General features: G+C 40.1%; 1 pseudogene; it reads left to right on the forward strand.

Annotated features, from left to right (window-relative positions):
• Positions 1-983: 983 nt before the first annotated feature.
• LOC105473713 (nuclear receptor coactivator 4 pseudogene) lies at positions 984-2,258 on the forward strand (annotated as a pseudogene).
• The last annotated feature ends 13,216 nt before the right edge of the window (positions 2,259-15,474 follow it).

A 15,474-nucleotide genomic window follows, 5' to 3' on the forward strand; every position in this document is an offset into this window, starting at 1 on the left:
ACAATAAGATATCATCTCATCCCAGTTAGAATGACTGTTATCAAAGACAAAAAATAACAAATGCTGGAGATGATATGAAGAAAGGGGAACTCATACATACACACTGTTGCTAGGAATGTAAACTAGTATAGCCATTATGGAAAACAGTATGGATATTGCTCAAAAAACTAAAAATAAAACTACCATATGAGCCAGTAATTCCACTGCTGGGTATATGTTCACAAGAAAGGAAATCAATATATCAAAGAGATATCTGCACTATGTGTTTATTGCAGCACTATTCACACTAACCAAAGTTTGGAAGCAAGGTAAGTGTCCATCAACAGATGAATGGATAAAGAAAATGTGGTACATATACACAATGGGATATTAGTCAGCCATAAGAAATAATAAAATTCTGTCATTTGAAGCAACACGGATGGAACTGGAAGACATTATGTTAAGCAAAATAGCCCAGGCACAGAAAGACAAATATTCCATGTTCTCACTCATATATGAGAGTGAAAAATGTGGATCTCATAGCAGTAGACAGTGGAATGATGGTTGCCAGAGGCCAAGAAGAGTGGGAAGAGGAGATAAAAAGAGGTTGGCTAATGGGTACAAAAATACAGTTAGATAATAGGAATAAGTTCTAGCATTTGATAGCACAGTAGGGTGACTATAATTAAGAATAATTGATTAGAGTGTACCCAAAACAAAGATCTAGCCAATCAAGTCTCTGTGTGCCTGGAGAGACTGGGCAGTTTGACCCTTAAGCCTGAATATTCAACCATCCTACTCTTCGAAGCAGACACAACTGCTCTGCATCAGACTGTCACCACATTTGGGTCTCTCGAAACCATTCAAATTCCTGAGCACTTGATGGCTCATGCTAGTTCATCAAATATTGAGCCTTTCCTGGAGAAAAGAGGCTATAACCCAATGCAAGAGCAGAATCCAGCCTCACAGCTGTCCCTCTCAGCAAATAGCTCCTTGGAAGCAAATCTGCCAGTGGTTGTCTGGACTGGCTCACCCAAAAGCAGACCTTGGAGAATAGTCAGACTTCTATCAGAGCCTGCAATTTCTTCAGTAATGTCTGGGAAAACCTAAAGGGCTTAGAAAACTGGCTCCTCAAGAGTCAGCAACAGGAAGTTCCTGAAAAACCAAGTTATCAAAAGTGTAATAGCCATTCCACCACCAGTTCTTTCTCCATTGAAACTGAAGATCAAGAGCTTCCTGATCAAGATGGGACAGACCTATCAGATTGGTTGGTGACTCCCTAGGAACCCCAGAAGCTGGAGAAGCTTGAGAATGGCAGTCGTGAAACCAATGAGAAGTTTAAGCACTTGTGCCAGTCCTACAATGTGAATGATTGACTTGTCAAGACCAACTCCCATACCAACTGTCAGGGCAACAAGCCCAAGGGGGTGGAGATTGAAAACCTGGGCAATCTAAAGTGCCTGAATGACCACTTGGAGGCCAAGAAACCATTGTCCACCTCAGCATGGTTACTGAAGATTGGCTTGTCCAGAAGCATCAGGATCCATGTAAGGTAGAGGAGATGTGCAAAGCCAATGAGCCCTGCACAAGCTTTGCAGAGTGTGTGTGTGATGAGAATTGTGAGAAGGAAGCTCTGTGCAAGTGGCTTCTGAAGAAAGAAGGAAAATATAAAACTGTGATGCCTGAGGAACCAAAACCTGAGACTGAGAAGCATAAAGATTCCCTGAATATGTGGCTCTGTCCTTCTAGAAAACAAGTAACAGAACAAAGGCACTAAAGGTAATGGTTCCTTGTAGAATTTCTGATTCCTTCCAAGTCATAAAGAACAGCTCTTTGTCAGAGTGGCTTATCTGGCCGCCATACAAAGAAGGAAGTCCCAAGGAAGACAGAGCTGGCAAACCAAAGCTTAAAAGCCCCATGACCACTTCCTGGTGTCCCTTTAACACAGCTGACTGGGTCCTGCCAGGACAGAAGATGGGCAACCTCAGCCAGTTATCCTCTGCTGAAGACAAGTGGCTGCTTGGAAAGAAGGCCCAGGAAGTATTACTTAATTCACCTCTATAGGAGGAACATAACTTCCTCCTAGACCATTTTGGCCTCCCTGCAGTTTGTGACCTTTTTGCCTGTAGGCAGCTTAAAGCTGATAAAGAGAAGTGGTTACATCAAATTCCTCTGCAGATGTGAAGGAATGGACAGCAAGAGTTGAGCAGCTTTCTGCCGATCATCACACATCATGAGCTGAATGACTACAGGTTGCCAAATCATTGTTTCTGGGTCTGACCAGTGAGCTCAGTTCTTCTCCTGCCTAATTTTGTACTAGTGAAGTGAAGTGAGTCATGAGATTGAGTTACTGTTTAAAAGAAAAACGCCATTTAGCAATGCTGAGGTGATTCAGTTCCTTCCTTCTTACAGAAGTATTAATCCATCCTACACTAGAAATGCAGCATCTTGGTGGACTGGTCTTTTTCACAAGCCTCCAAGTCTCCTTAGATTGGGTTGTTACTAAAAGTATATTAAAGCACTCTAGTCTTAAAAATGAAATATTTCTGTAATTGAAGTATATGATGTATTCTAAAGGTAGTAAACTTCCGTAACTTTTAATTGCCCTATAGATGCTTCTCTTGCTGTGGGTTTTCTTCTGTTAGTGGTCTAAAATCATGATTTTTCTGTTCTGTTAACATATTGTATATTTTACACAAAAAATTAACCTGGCCAATAGCAATTACCAAAAACACATATTAACAATCTTGGCAATTTTTGACATCAACTACCAAACATTTTGGCCTACATGCTAGTTCTACAATATTTTTCATCTTCACTTGAAAGAAACTCAGCTATTGTCTTTATTTCTTTATGTAAATGGTATTAAAGTATCCAGTGAGCTCTTTTAGAAGGGCTCTGTATTATTTCAAGACTATTTTCAGGGTAGTTCTGGCCTTTCAAAATATTCTACAGACCTACAGGGTTTAAAAGAACCTCAGTACCAACTAAGCAAATAGGTAAGATGTTGGAAATGTGGTCGAGTACTTGAACCATTCACTATCGTAGGGATTTTGGGTGCATCCTGTGTAAATGGAAGCTGAGCTTGACACATCTGGTGCTTTAAACTAGGAATAAAGTTGTCCTCTCACTGCGAGTACAGTATACCTGTACCTCCAAAAGTACAACACAATGACATTGTTGTGAACAGACCGTTTTCAACACTTGTGCCTTGGGGTGTTCATTGAAGCTTTATGAAAACTGCTGATGTTTTTTCAATGTCCTTAAAGTTATGTCCATGCTTTAAAATGTCTCTGTAAGAGAGAAGAGGGGTTTATAATGTTTTTAAATTCTCTAAGATATTTTTGCTGCTTTCCAGACTTTGAAACTATTAAACTTCTTAACTGTCTACGTTATTAGAAATACTTCTGGGGAAACTTCATGGTCCCACAATGTCATTGCCATACAGCTTCACTAGAGTTCTTTGAACCACAGCTGAAAAGAGCTTTGTATTATTTTTTAATCCCCTCCCCAGATATAATTTAGAACTATTATAATAAAGGTGGTGGGTAAAAACAACTTAAGGAGCCTTTCTAGTTACCTTAAGTTGCAGCTAACTCTGTAGTTTCTTTTTTGAGGCCTAACAAACATACTGTATTTTGCATTATCAAAATGTAATTTACATTACTCACTATGTTAATGAGTACATAAAACATTCTTTTGCATTGATGCATTTTGTATCTGCCTTCATTAAAAGCAAAACAGCCCTTAAAAAAAGAAAAAAAGAAGAAATTAACCACAGCCATATGTCTTTGTTACCTACAAATGGTTTTTGTTTTACTCTAATACATCCCTGAGGTGATGCTATAAAGTGAAGGCCAGAGTTTATGTCTTAAATAAAGCTTCCCGGAAAAGGACTATACTAGGTACTTCAAACTATTGACATTTCAAAGAACAGACTCTTGGGTACAGTCTTTTGACGTAACATAACTTACACAACTTTCAGACTGCACCTGTGGGCTAAGGCATGATTTCTAGAACTCTTTTTAGTTGAGAAGCAGACAGCTTCACGAGATTGCTAACCCAAGATCCAGAGGAACAAGAATTAATTATAGGACTGAATATACTGATAAGGGAAATTTTATTGGGATTATCTGGAATATTGTTGTTTTTGTTTTAATGTTCTGTTTTCTGAGTCTATAAGAAAGCCATTTCCCTCTCTTCTCACACTTCTTTAACCCATGACAATTAAGTAAACTCTGCTTTTGTAAACTGAAATGAAACAGATTTTAGACAATTCCTGCTTACAGAGCACAGAGAAGTCACACAGACCTGTGCCCACCAGTGTCCTACCCCAAGCCAAAACCACCACCAGTGTGACTGCTCACACATTTGCCAGCAGGGTCCTGAACAGCTGCATTGCCTCTGCCACTGTGGTGAACGCCTGCAGGGAGGCAGGCACCCCAGCACCTGTGAGCACCCTGCCACAGCTGCCACTACTGATGCTGCTGGCATGTGTGAATGAGGAAGGATCCTGTTGTCACTACACTAAGAAATGCTTTGGTTGACACCACCCACTGGAGTGCAGTGACCAGCAGTGTTGGAGTACCTTGCTCCCCACCCCCAACCAGCAAAGTAGATTCCTAACCTCAAGGAGCCAGAGAACAAATTTGGGGCCCAATACAAGTCCCCCAGAGTTAGAGTGTGCAATCTCAAAGTTAGGATCTGAGTGTTGGCCACCTAAAATCTTCCAGAAACAAAGCCAGTTGGCTGAATCCACCTTACACCGAAATCAAACCCTCAAAGTCATCAAATAGGATAAAGGAAAGAACAAAAATTCAAAGGTCAGCAACCTCAAAGGTGGAAGGAACATAAGCCCACAAAGATGAGAAAGAATCAACACAAGAACCCTGACAACTAAAAAAGCCAGAGTGTCTTCTTTCCTCTAAACAACCATATCACCTCTCTAGTAAGGGTTTTGAACCAGGCTGAGATGATTGAAATAACAGAAATAGAATTCAGAATATGGACAGGAATGAAGATCATTGAGCTACAGGAGTACATTGAAACCTAATCCAAGGAAGCTAAGAATCATGATAAAACAATGCAGTAGCTGACAGATAAATAGCCAGTATAGAAGAGAATGTAACTTGCTTGACAGAGCTGAAAAACACACTACAATAATTTTATAATGCAATCACAAGTGTTAATAGCAGAATAGATCAAGTAGAGAAAAGAATCTCAGTGCTTGAAGCCTGGCTTTCTGATAATAGACACTCAGACAAAAATAGAGAAAAAAGAATGAAAGGGAACAAACAAAACCTCCAATAAACATGAAATTATGTAAAGAGATCAAATCTATGACTCATTTGTGTCCCTTAAAGAAATAGGGAGAGTGTAAGCAGCTTGAAAAACGTATTTCAGGATATCATTCATGAGAACCTCCCCAACCTAGCTAGAGAGGCCAATGTTCAAATTCAGGTAATGCAGAAAGCCCCCTAAGATACTTCACAAAAAGATCATCCCCAAGATACATAATCATCAGATTCTCCAAGGCTGAAATGAAAGAAAAATTGTTAAAGGCAGCTAGAGAGAAAGGTCAGGTCACCTACAAAAGGAAGCCTATCAGACTAATGGTGGACCTTTCAATAGAAACCTCCAAACCAGAAGAAATTGGAGGCCAATATTCAGCATTCCTAAAGAAAGAATTCCAACCAAGAATTTCACATCCAGTCAAATAAAGCTTCATAAGCAAGGAGAAATAAGATTTGTTAACAACTTCAGTAAAGTTTTTAAACAACTTTAGTAAAGTCTCAGGATACCAAATTAATGTATAAAAATCACTATCTTTCCTGTACAAGCAAATGCTGAGGGACAAGCAAATGTTGAGGGAATTTATTACCACCAGACCTACCTTACAAGAGCTCCTGAAGGAAGCACTGAATATGGAAAGACTGTTACAAGCCACTACAAAAACACACTGAAGTACACAGACTAGTGATACTATAAAGTAACCACATAAACAAGTCTGCAGAGTAGCCAGCTAACATCATGATGACAGGATCAAATCCACACATATCCTTGTGTGGATATTCAATAATAACCTTGAATTTAAATGGGCTAAATGCCTCAATGAAAAGACATAAATGGCAAGCTGGATAAAGAACCAAGACCCATTGGTATGCTGTCTTCAAGAGACCCACCTCACATGCAATGACAACACAGGCTAAAAATAAAGGGATGGAAACAAATCTACCAAGCAAATGGAAAACAGAAAAAGACAGGGGTTGCAGTCCTAGTTTCAGACAAAACAGACTTTAAACCAACAAAGATAAAAAAAGACAAAGAAGGGCGTTACATAATGGTAAAGGGTTCAATTCAACAAGAATACCTAACTATCCTCAATATATATGCACCTAACACAGGAGTAGCCAGATTCATAAAGCAGGCTCTTAGAGGCCTTCAAAGAGACTTAGACTTCCACACAATAATAGTGGGAGACTTTAACATACCACCACCAATATTTGACATATTATTGAGACAGAAAATTAACATAGATATTCAGGACCTGAGCTCAGCACTGGATGAAATGGACCTGACAGACATCAACAGAACTCCCCAAAACAACAGAATATATATTCTTCACATCACCACATGGCACATACTCTAAAATAGATTACATTATTGGAAGTAAAACACTCCTCAGCAAATGCAAAAGAACTGAAATCACAACAAACAACCTCCCAGACCACAATACAATCAAATTAGAAATCAAGACTAAGAAATTCACTCAAAACCATACAATTACATGGAAATTGAATAACTGCCCCTGAATGACATTTAGGTAAATAATGAAATTAAAGCAGAAATCAAGAAGTTCTTTGAAACTAATGAGAACAAAGATGCAACATACCAGAATCTCTGGGACACAACTAAGGCAGTGTTAAGAGGGAAATTTATAGCACTAAAAGCCCACCTCAAAGAGTTAGGAAGATCTCTATTTAACAACCTAACATCATAACTAAAAGAACTAGAGAACAAAGAGCAAACCAATCTGAAAGCTAGCAGAAGACAAGCAATAACCAAAATCAAATCTAAACTGAAGAAGACTGAGATGCAGAAAATCATTCAAAGATCAACAAATCCAGGAGCTGTTTTTTTTTTTGAAAAAAATAATAGAATAGATAGACCACTGGCACACTAATAAAGGAGAAAAGAGAGAAGATCCAAATAAATACAATCAGAAATGAGAAAGGGGATATTACCACTGAGTCCACAGAAATACAATAATCATCAGAGAATATTATGAACACTTCTATGCACATAAACTAGAAAATCTAGAAGAAATAAATACATTCCTGGACACATACATCCTCCCAAGACTGAGCCATAAAGATATTAAATCCCTGAACAGACCAATAATGAGCTCTGAAATTAAGTCAGTAATGGCCCACCAACCAAAAAAAGCCCAGGACCAGATGAATTCACAACTGAATTCTACCAGATTCTACAAAGAATTCTACAAAGAAGAGCTGGTACCATTCCTACTAAAACTATTTCAAACAATTGTGGAGGAGGGACTCCTCCCTAACTTATTCTGTGAGTCCAGCCTCACCCTGATTCCAAAACCTAGCAGAGACACAACAAAAAAAGAAAACTTCAGGCCAGTATCTTTGATGAACATTGATGCAAAAATCCTCAGCAAAATACTGGCAAACCAAATCTAGCAGCTCATCAAAAAGCTTATCCACCACAATCAAGTAAGCTTTATTCCTGGGATGCAAGGTTGGTTCAACATACACAAATTAATAAACGTGATTCACCACATAAACGGAACCAAAACCAAAAACCACATGATTATCTCAATAGATGCAGAAAAGGCTTTCAATAAAATTCAACACCCCTTCATGTTAAAAACTCTCAATAAATAGGTATTGAAGAAACATGTGTTGTGCACATGTACCCTAGAACTTAAAGTACAATTAAAAATAGTTTTTTTGAGCGGGGGCCGGGCACAGTGGCTCATGCCTGTAATCACAGCACTTTGGAAGACCGAGGCGAGTGGATCATGAGGTCAGGAGTTCAAGACCAGCCTGGCCAAGATGGTGAAACCTCCTCTCTACTAAAAATACAAAAATTAGCTGGGCATTGTGGCAGATGCCTGGAATCCCAGCTACTCAGGAGGCTGAGGCAGAGAACTGCTTGAACCCAGGAGACGGAGGTTGCAGTGAGCCGGGACTGCACCACTGTAATCCAGCCCGGGTGACAGAATAAAACTGTCTCAAAAAAAAAAATTTTTTTTTCAAGAAACAGATTTGAAATATCTGATTCTCATTCAGTTCCCAGAATTCAGAAACTCTTAAAGAACCTCCTTACTTTTCATGGCAATATAGCTATTTGCATAATTTTGGTAGGAATTGGTCCTGCTTTTTACCAGAATGTAATTAAACAAATTGAGAGTGAAATCAAGGCCTTGTCTGAAGTGTCATATCTGAGAATGGTGCTCATTTAATCAGATATGCCCACCAGTTTGCTTTAAGAAACAGAAATTTGTTATACTTAGAGAATCAGTGCCTACAAAGCCCTCCCAGGAAAGCTGGCCTGGTTCCTGGCTGACAGAGTCCCTCGCTTTCAGAGGGTTAGAAAGGTCATTTTCTAGTAGACCAGTAACTTTAGAATATTCAGGGACCGTAAGAAAAACGGATTTCACCCAAATTCATAGGTTACTGCAGGTGAAATTTGGTATAGAGAGTTTCTTGGAATTGATTTCCTAGCCTCAAGATAGTATATAGTAAAGGCTTTTAAATCCATCTGAGATTTTTATGAAAACTCCCAGACATAAGTTAATTTTGTGGCATTAGTTGTTGCTCAGTACTATATAGCTCAAGATTTGCAAAGATTGGCAAACTTAAGAGAAACGATATGCTAATTAACATCCTTGCTGCATCTATGTAAACAATCAGGCTAAACCTAATTGAAATCAGCCTTATTTTGTGATCAAGAAGTCTTTCTTTGAGATTAGGTAATCACAAGGAGGGGAAGGAGATTGTTAGAAAAAAATTGTGAAAGACTTTGAAATGTACTAAAAGCTACCAAAGAGATTACTGGATGTTTTTATTGGAAAACTATGCGTTGTCTAGAGTATACCACTTTGGCTTACCTAATGCTATGTGGTTTAGACCTCTCATATCTTTGAGCTATTTTATGACTCTGTAAGTTATAAAAATAAAATGATAACAAAGCAAACAATTTTTGTCTATAAACATGCAAATTAGTTCTGTCTGGTGGAGAAACAATTGATTCCCACTCCACCCCAACAATTATGGAAAAAGCCAATTTTGCATTTATTTGTAAATTCATTTCATGACCTACATATAGCTCTGCTCTTTGAATTCTCCTTTGAACTACTTGTAACATCTTACTGATGTCCTCATGAATTAATAAGTTAAATAAAATATTTGACATATGTTCACTTTGTATATTTATTTGACAGTCATGGTTTTATCTTAAAACTTAAAAAAGTATCCATTAACAAGTTAAATTTGTTTTGTTTTTGTGGTGTAAACTCCATTATATTTATTATTTATATATAATTATAAAAACATTGCATTGTCAACAGTTAACTGGTTGACATAATGTTAGTTTAATAGACACTCAATTGAGCATTTATTAAATTTTGCTTCCTATCTTGGAATTAATAATTTAATTTTAGGTTTCTAACATTCTTGCAGGTACTTGAAAAGTTCTTAAGCTGTAAGCACTGTAACTGTGGGGTAAAAATCAATAAAATAACTGTGTAGTCACTCAATAAATACTTGTTGAATAAACGATTGAATTACAAATGATATCTATCATTTTGGCAGCATTTCCCAAGTGCCATACATTTATATATACACCAGAAATAAAAAATACAAGATGAAAAATAAACTAGATAGTAAGATTTGTTGGAAATTATTATTGTTATTATTATTATTGCAACAATGGCAATATGGCAATAATAATGGGCTAAAACAGGTTGAATATCTTACCTGCAATTGCACAGTTCTAAGTGCCAGAAGCAATATTTGAACCCAGTTTTCTGACCATAGAGTTCATAGTTCATACCTTTTCACTACCCAGGATATGGTCTTGAGTCTTGTGCCTCTTTGAGGAAATCCCATCATGGTGATTCATATTTTCTTTTTTTTTTTTTTTTGGTTCTTCTACTCTCAAGCCCCATTATCCTTGTTCTTGGCTAAGGAGACATCTCACTGGAAAGCACAGCACTCACAGGCCTTGGGTTTCCAGTTCTGCCAGCAGGACAACGTAGCCCTTTCAGAAGCTACGTATTCTTGAGCAAGTTACTTAATATCTCTATTAAAATAAGAATATTAATAACATCTTACCCTAAGGGTATTGAGAAGGAAAATGACATAATGAAGTAACAAGCTTGGCACCATTCCTGGCACAGAGTAAGTGCTCAGTAAGCAGTGGTCCAGGTCATAGTTGCTTCCAGATTCCTCCTCCTCTCTGGCTACTCTAAAGCCTCTGAACTTCAGCCAAGGGCAGCAGGGATTAGGTTAGGAAGGAAGAAATGGTAGTGAGAGGACACAATTTGCATAAGCCTTTACATTTTATGAAAACTCTTTTTATTCCACAATGGAACAAGTCTTTTGAAGCAAGGCAGTACAACCTAGAGACAATTTAAACAAATTCCAGTTGGAGAGTTACAAGGGAGATTGCAGAAGGAAACTGGAGTCAAGCCTTAATGGGTCCAAATCCCAGTGGCCCTGAGCCAAGCAGGCTCCTGATTGCACTGAGCTCAAATCCTTCTCCAGGCCACAGAAATAAAAGGGAAGTGAGGAGAGGCGACCACAGGGCATTTGGGGTCCCAACTTAGGCCAAGCCAAAAACTCGGGTCTGGGTCCCAGTCTTTATTCTTGAGGAAGTTATTTGTCAGCAAATGGAGGAAAACCTGGGAGGGGCTTGTGTTGTTGGAAAAATATGTTAGTTTCTAATGCACACAAAGTCCCGAAATAAAGCTGAGCAAAGCAGCCACTGTGTCTCCCATTGCTTTCGTAGATCCCCATGGCCTTCATCACTGAGTTCTGCACAAAGGGGGCTCTAGGTATGTGCCGATTTCCTAAGGAAGATATACCAGACTGAAGCAAGAAAAGCAGGGTAGGTAGGGGTCTTAACTCACTTCTGAATGAGTGTGATTGTGATCTTCACTGTCAAAGCACGGGTCTTGCTCCATTCAATAACCACCTCCAAAAACAGTTTGGGGCTGTACAGGAGGGGCTGTGGAGAGGCGGGAGAAGTCATCATTACAGGTACAGAATTGGACTCTAACTTTAATCACAACCTCCAGTGAGGTCTTCCAGACCCGCCAAATCTCACAACCTCAGTTGAGACTTGGCCTTGAAAATGCGTCCCTGGCAGCTACAGTGTGGCACAGAGAAGAGGCCTGGGCTTTGTTTGCCTTTAACAAAACACCGGGTTGAAACCAGCCACTTACCCGCAGAGTAACTTCATTTGCTTAACATCTCTAAGCCTCAGTTTCTTTGTTTCTAAATTAAGGTTAATAGCATAGATCCCATAAGGTTGTCATAAGGATTAAATGAGATAAGTGGGAATTAAAAACACTTGCCTTGCAAGGTGTTTTAAGATTAAATAAGATGATGTATGAAAATCCAAGCCTGGCATTAACAGGCCCTTAATTGTGGCTGGGTTGGGTTGGAGGGGGGCTATAAATCACCCCCTCTCCTTTTCATGATCTGCGCAAGTGAGATACAGAAAAAAAAACGGAGTCTAAAAGATTAGCTTTGGAACCAGTAGAGACAGATAAGAGAAGAGGCATTGGCCTGCAGACAAGGGGCTTCCTAACATTTTACCTTGGAATCAGCAGTGTCTCTCCAGTGCTGTTTCCTCCTAAGGAGTAGAGCTAATGTTTCTTCATGGAAGCATCAGGACCGGGGAGTTAGACTCTTCCTGGCAATAAGTATATAATACCTCTCCAACAGATGGCACATATTATTAAAAACATCCCGCTGTCATATACCGGTATGAACTTGCCTTCTTAATTCAAGTCCTAACCCTTCAACTTGTGGTCTTGAAATATTTACATCACTTATCCATGTGTTAACATCTTAACAAGGAATTCTTCACAGATCAGCTTTTCAGAGAAGCACAGGATCCGTGAGTGATCAATTTCTTTTCCCCACACTTAAGCCACATCCACAGATTTTCTATTTTCATCACAACACTATAAATATCACAGTAACATTTTAAGTATATCCTTAGGTTTTTCTCTCCTCATCTGCTGTCCCTAAGGAGCAGGTGGGGTGCAAAAGAAAAGATGGAAACCACGCTCAAGGAGCCCCAGCCTCCTCTGCTCTCTTCAATAAATGCTGATGTCCTGCCCATAAGCCTGGCACTGGATTGGAACTGACTCCTGGTCCTATCAATTTCAACTTTCTACTTAATACTATATTATGTCAAATCTTCTAGGCTTCTTTTAAAACTCTGGATGAGCATGGGAGCTCAGACACACACATACACACTTGTACATGCACATGCCTGCTCACATCCACTCACATTCACCCCTCAGTCTCAGCAGGTGATGTCTAGATGACGTCTCATGTTTCATACAGACAATAGGAATCACCATCTGGAAAGTCCTTCAGAGTCACACATTCAGAGCTACAATCCACCCACATCCACGTACGTGCATTCTCTCTTCCTTTCCCTCTCCTATAATAAAGAAGTTCAATCAAAGCAATCTGAGGCAAGTTCTCTTACCTATTTTTGGATGACATCATCCCCTCCTTCTCAGGAATCTTTACTCTTCAGTAAAGATTCACAAAAGATACTCTTTTGTACATGCAAGATCTATATTTCCATTGAATTTTCATGAAGAATGTACTCCCATTAAAAAAAAAACCTCTCTCACCACATCCTCATCAGTCAACTAGCACCCAGCCTCTCTCCTTCCTGTCACAGCCAAGTGTCTCAAAAGTGTCGTCCAGCCACACTGACAACATCTGCTCACCTCTCACTCAGTCCTCAGACCACCCCAATCTGACTCTTTGCTCCATCAAAAAAAAAAAAAAAAATCAAGGCTACCAATGATCTCCAAGTTGCTAAATCCAGCAGTTTCCAGTCCTTGCCTCAGTTATTCTCCCAGCAGCGTTTCAGAATTTGAAGACTCCCTTGGATACCTCAAGGCAACCAATGTCACAGCCTTGCCCCTGAATTGATCCTGACTTGGTTCTCCAAGCTCAAGAGGGTTTCCATCATCTAACCAGCTACCAGAATTCATCTGGAGTCACCCACAACACCTCTTTCCCTCTTACCCTCTATATCCAATTTGCCAGCAAGTATACTGTTTTGCTTTTGAAATATTTAAGTTGATCTATTTCCCTCCATTTCACTGCTATCCCTCTCCAAGCTACCATTTTCTTTCACTTGGTCAACAACACTGACTTCTTAAGCAGTTTTCCTCACAGAGCCTTCTGTCCTGAATGAACAGAAGGTGAGTGGTATTTTTTTAATGCAAATTTGATTTCCTCTCTCTCTCTCTACCCCCTCCCATCCCACCCTTCTTAAAACTCTTCAGTGGTTTTTTTATTGCTCTTAGAATCTAGATCCAAATCCTTAACATGGCTCATAAGATCCAACAAGGCCTGGCCCCTGCAGGGCCTCCATTTGTCTCACAGTTTGTGTGGAGCTCCGCTTGAAGTTGTGCAGTGCACAGCTTGCACAGCTGTATACCTAGGATCTGGGCCCTGACCTATCTCTCGAGTCTCATTTCTACCGCTCTGGCCCTTCTACTCTGTACTCAGCCACATTCTCATTTCTCAAATGTGTCCTGCTCACTCCAGGCAACAGTGTTCTTCATTACCTAGTACACTCTCTTCCTCTCTCCCAAATTCTTCTCTTGGATAATTTTCAACCAAAAGTCACTTCCTCAGGGTAGCTGTTAGTATTGATCACAGTCCCAGCAAGAAACAGACAGCATACTCCAAGAGGGCGAGTGAAGGGAGTTTAATGAAGGGGCATATAACAGCGTCTGGACAGGGTCAATGGAGACCAGCAAGGGCTGGAGAAGTACCCTCAGCTGGACCCTGTTGCCACCCCTGGGTCTGAAGGAGCAAGAGGAGGACATTGCGGCTGTAGGAGAGGGGTCTTCTGACAGCAGCTGTGACCCCCAGAAGAGGAACACAACACTGCTAAACTGTAGCCCAACAGGGAGGAGGCTGGGCTAGAAACACTTCCACCCCTCCCCTTCCACTCTCTGATCTCCCACTGGTGTCTCCCATTGGCTAAACCCACGCAAAAGTCAGAGGGCAAGGGAACCCACTGTGGCTCTCTAGGGGTCAGAGTAACTAGAAGAGGTTGCTGTGACCTGGAGAGCAAGTGGAGCATATTGTGCCTACCTTCTCTCTTCCCCCTCATTCAGCTCTCTTTGATATATGCTGCTTTAACACAGTACTGTCTTCCTTCATAGTTATTCTCCCCATTTGTAATTATGTTTCCTATGTTTCCTATTAACATCAAATTATTATCAAGTAATTCTTAATTATTTGATACAGATAGTTCTTCATATCAGATGATGGGCACGATGCGTTCATAAGCTCATGAGGGTAGGCACCACTTGGATTCCCAGTGCCTGGCACAGTGTCTAGTGTGGAGCTCTGCAAACATCTGTTGAATGAATAAACATCCTCATCAACTGCTGATTTTAGAATGTTTATATACTTTGGCCCACGTTTGTGAAGACTAAGGAAAGCCTGGTGTTAATGGGAAGGGCAAGGCCCTGGGCAAGGCAGACAGCACAGATGAGGATCCTCATCGTAGTGTCAGAGAGGTCCAGAACCTTCACTCCACATTCAGTCAAAAGTCTTAATGAAGCCTCTGGACCAAAGCTCCGGCTTTTCTCCTGCCCCATAGACAGAAATAGTGAGAGGTTCCAACTGGACAAGGGGCCAGATGGGGCAATAAATGGAAATACAAAACAAATGAAATACATCAGAACTTAGAGTTAAGCAATCCATGTCCTCCCCTGCTCTGATGCTTACTTTGCTCTGACACTTACTTTGCTGTGTAACTTCGAGTAATCATGCAACTCCCTGGCTCTCAGTTTCCTCGACTGTCAAACAGGAATAATGTCTAAACTTTCCATTATGGTTGCTGGGAGTACCATATGAGGACGTGTGTTCTGTGAAATGTAGTTTATAAATTCTTAAGCACTGAACAATTCATCCCGCAGTTTCAGAGGCACATAAGATGATTCTAATAAAGCTCATTTTCTAATTTTTGTTTGGGGAGGGCACTCATTCTGGAAGCAAAATATTCACCACAGATACTCCCGAGCCTCATGGAACCTCTATTCACCAGGGCGGTTCCTCAGAGTGGCCCTGCCTAGTGACAGTTGGAATAATTATTGTAAGCACATAAACCCCTCCCTCCAAAATCAGAAAAGTCTCTTGCTGCTTCTTACCCCCTTCCTCAGCCTGAGAGAAGCTCCCAATGGCC

Source organism: Macaca nemestrina, chromosome 7, assembly GCF_043159975.1.
Source record: "Macaca nemestrina isolate mMacNem1 chromosome 7, mMacNem.hap1, whole genome shotgun sequence".
Taxonomy (NCBI): Eukaryota; Metazoa; Chordata; class Mammalia; order Primates; family Cercopithecidae; genus Macaca; species Macaca nemestrina.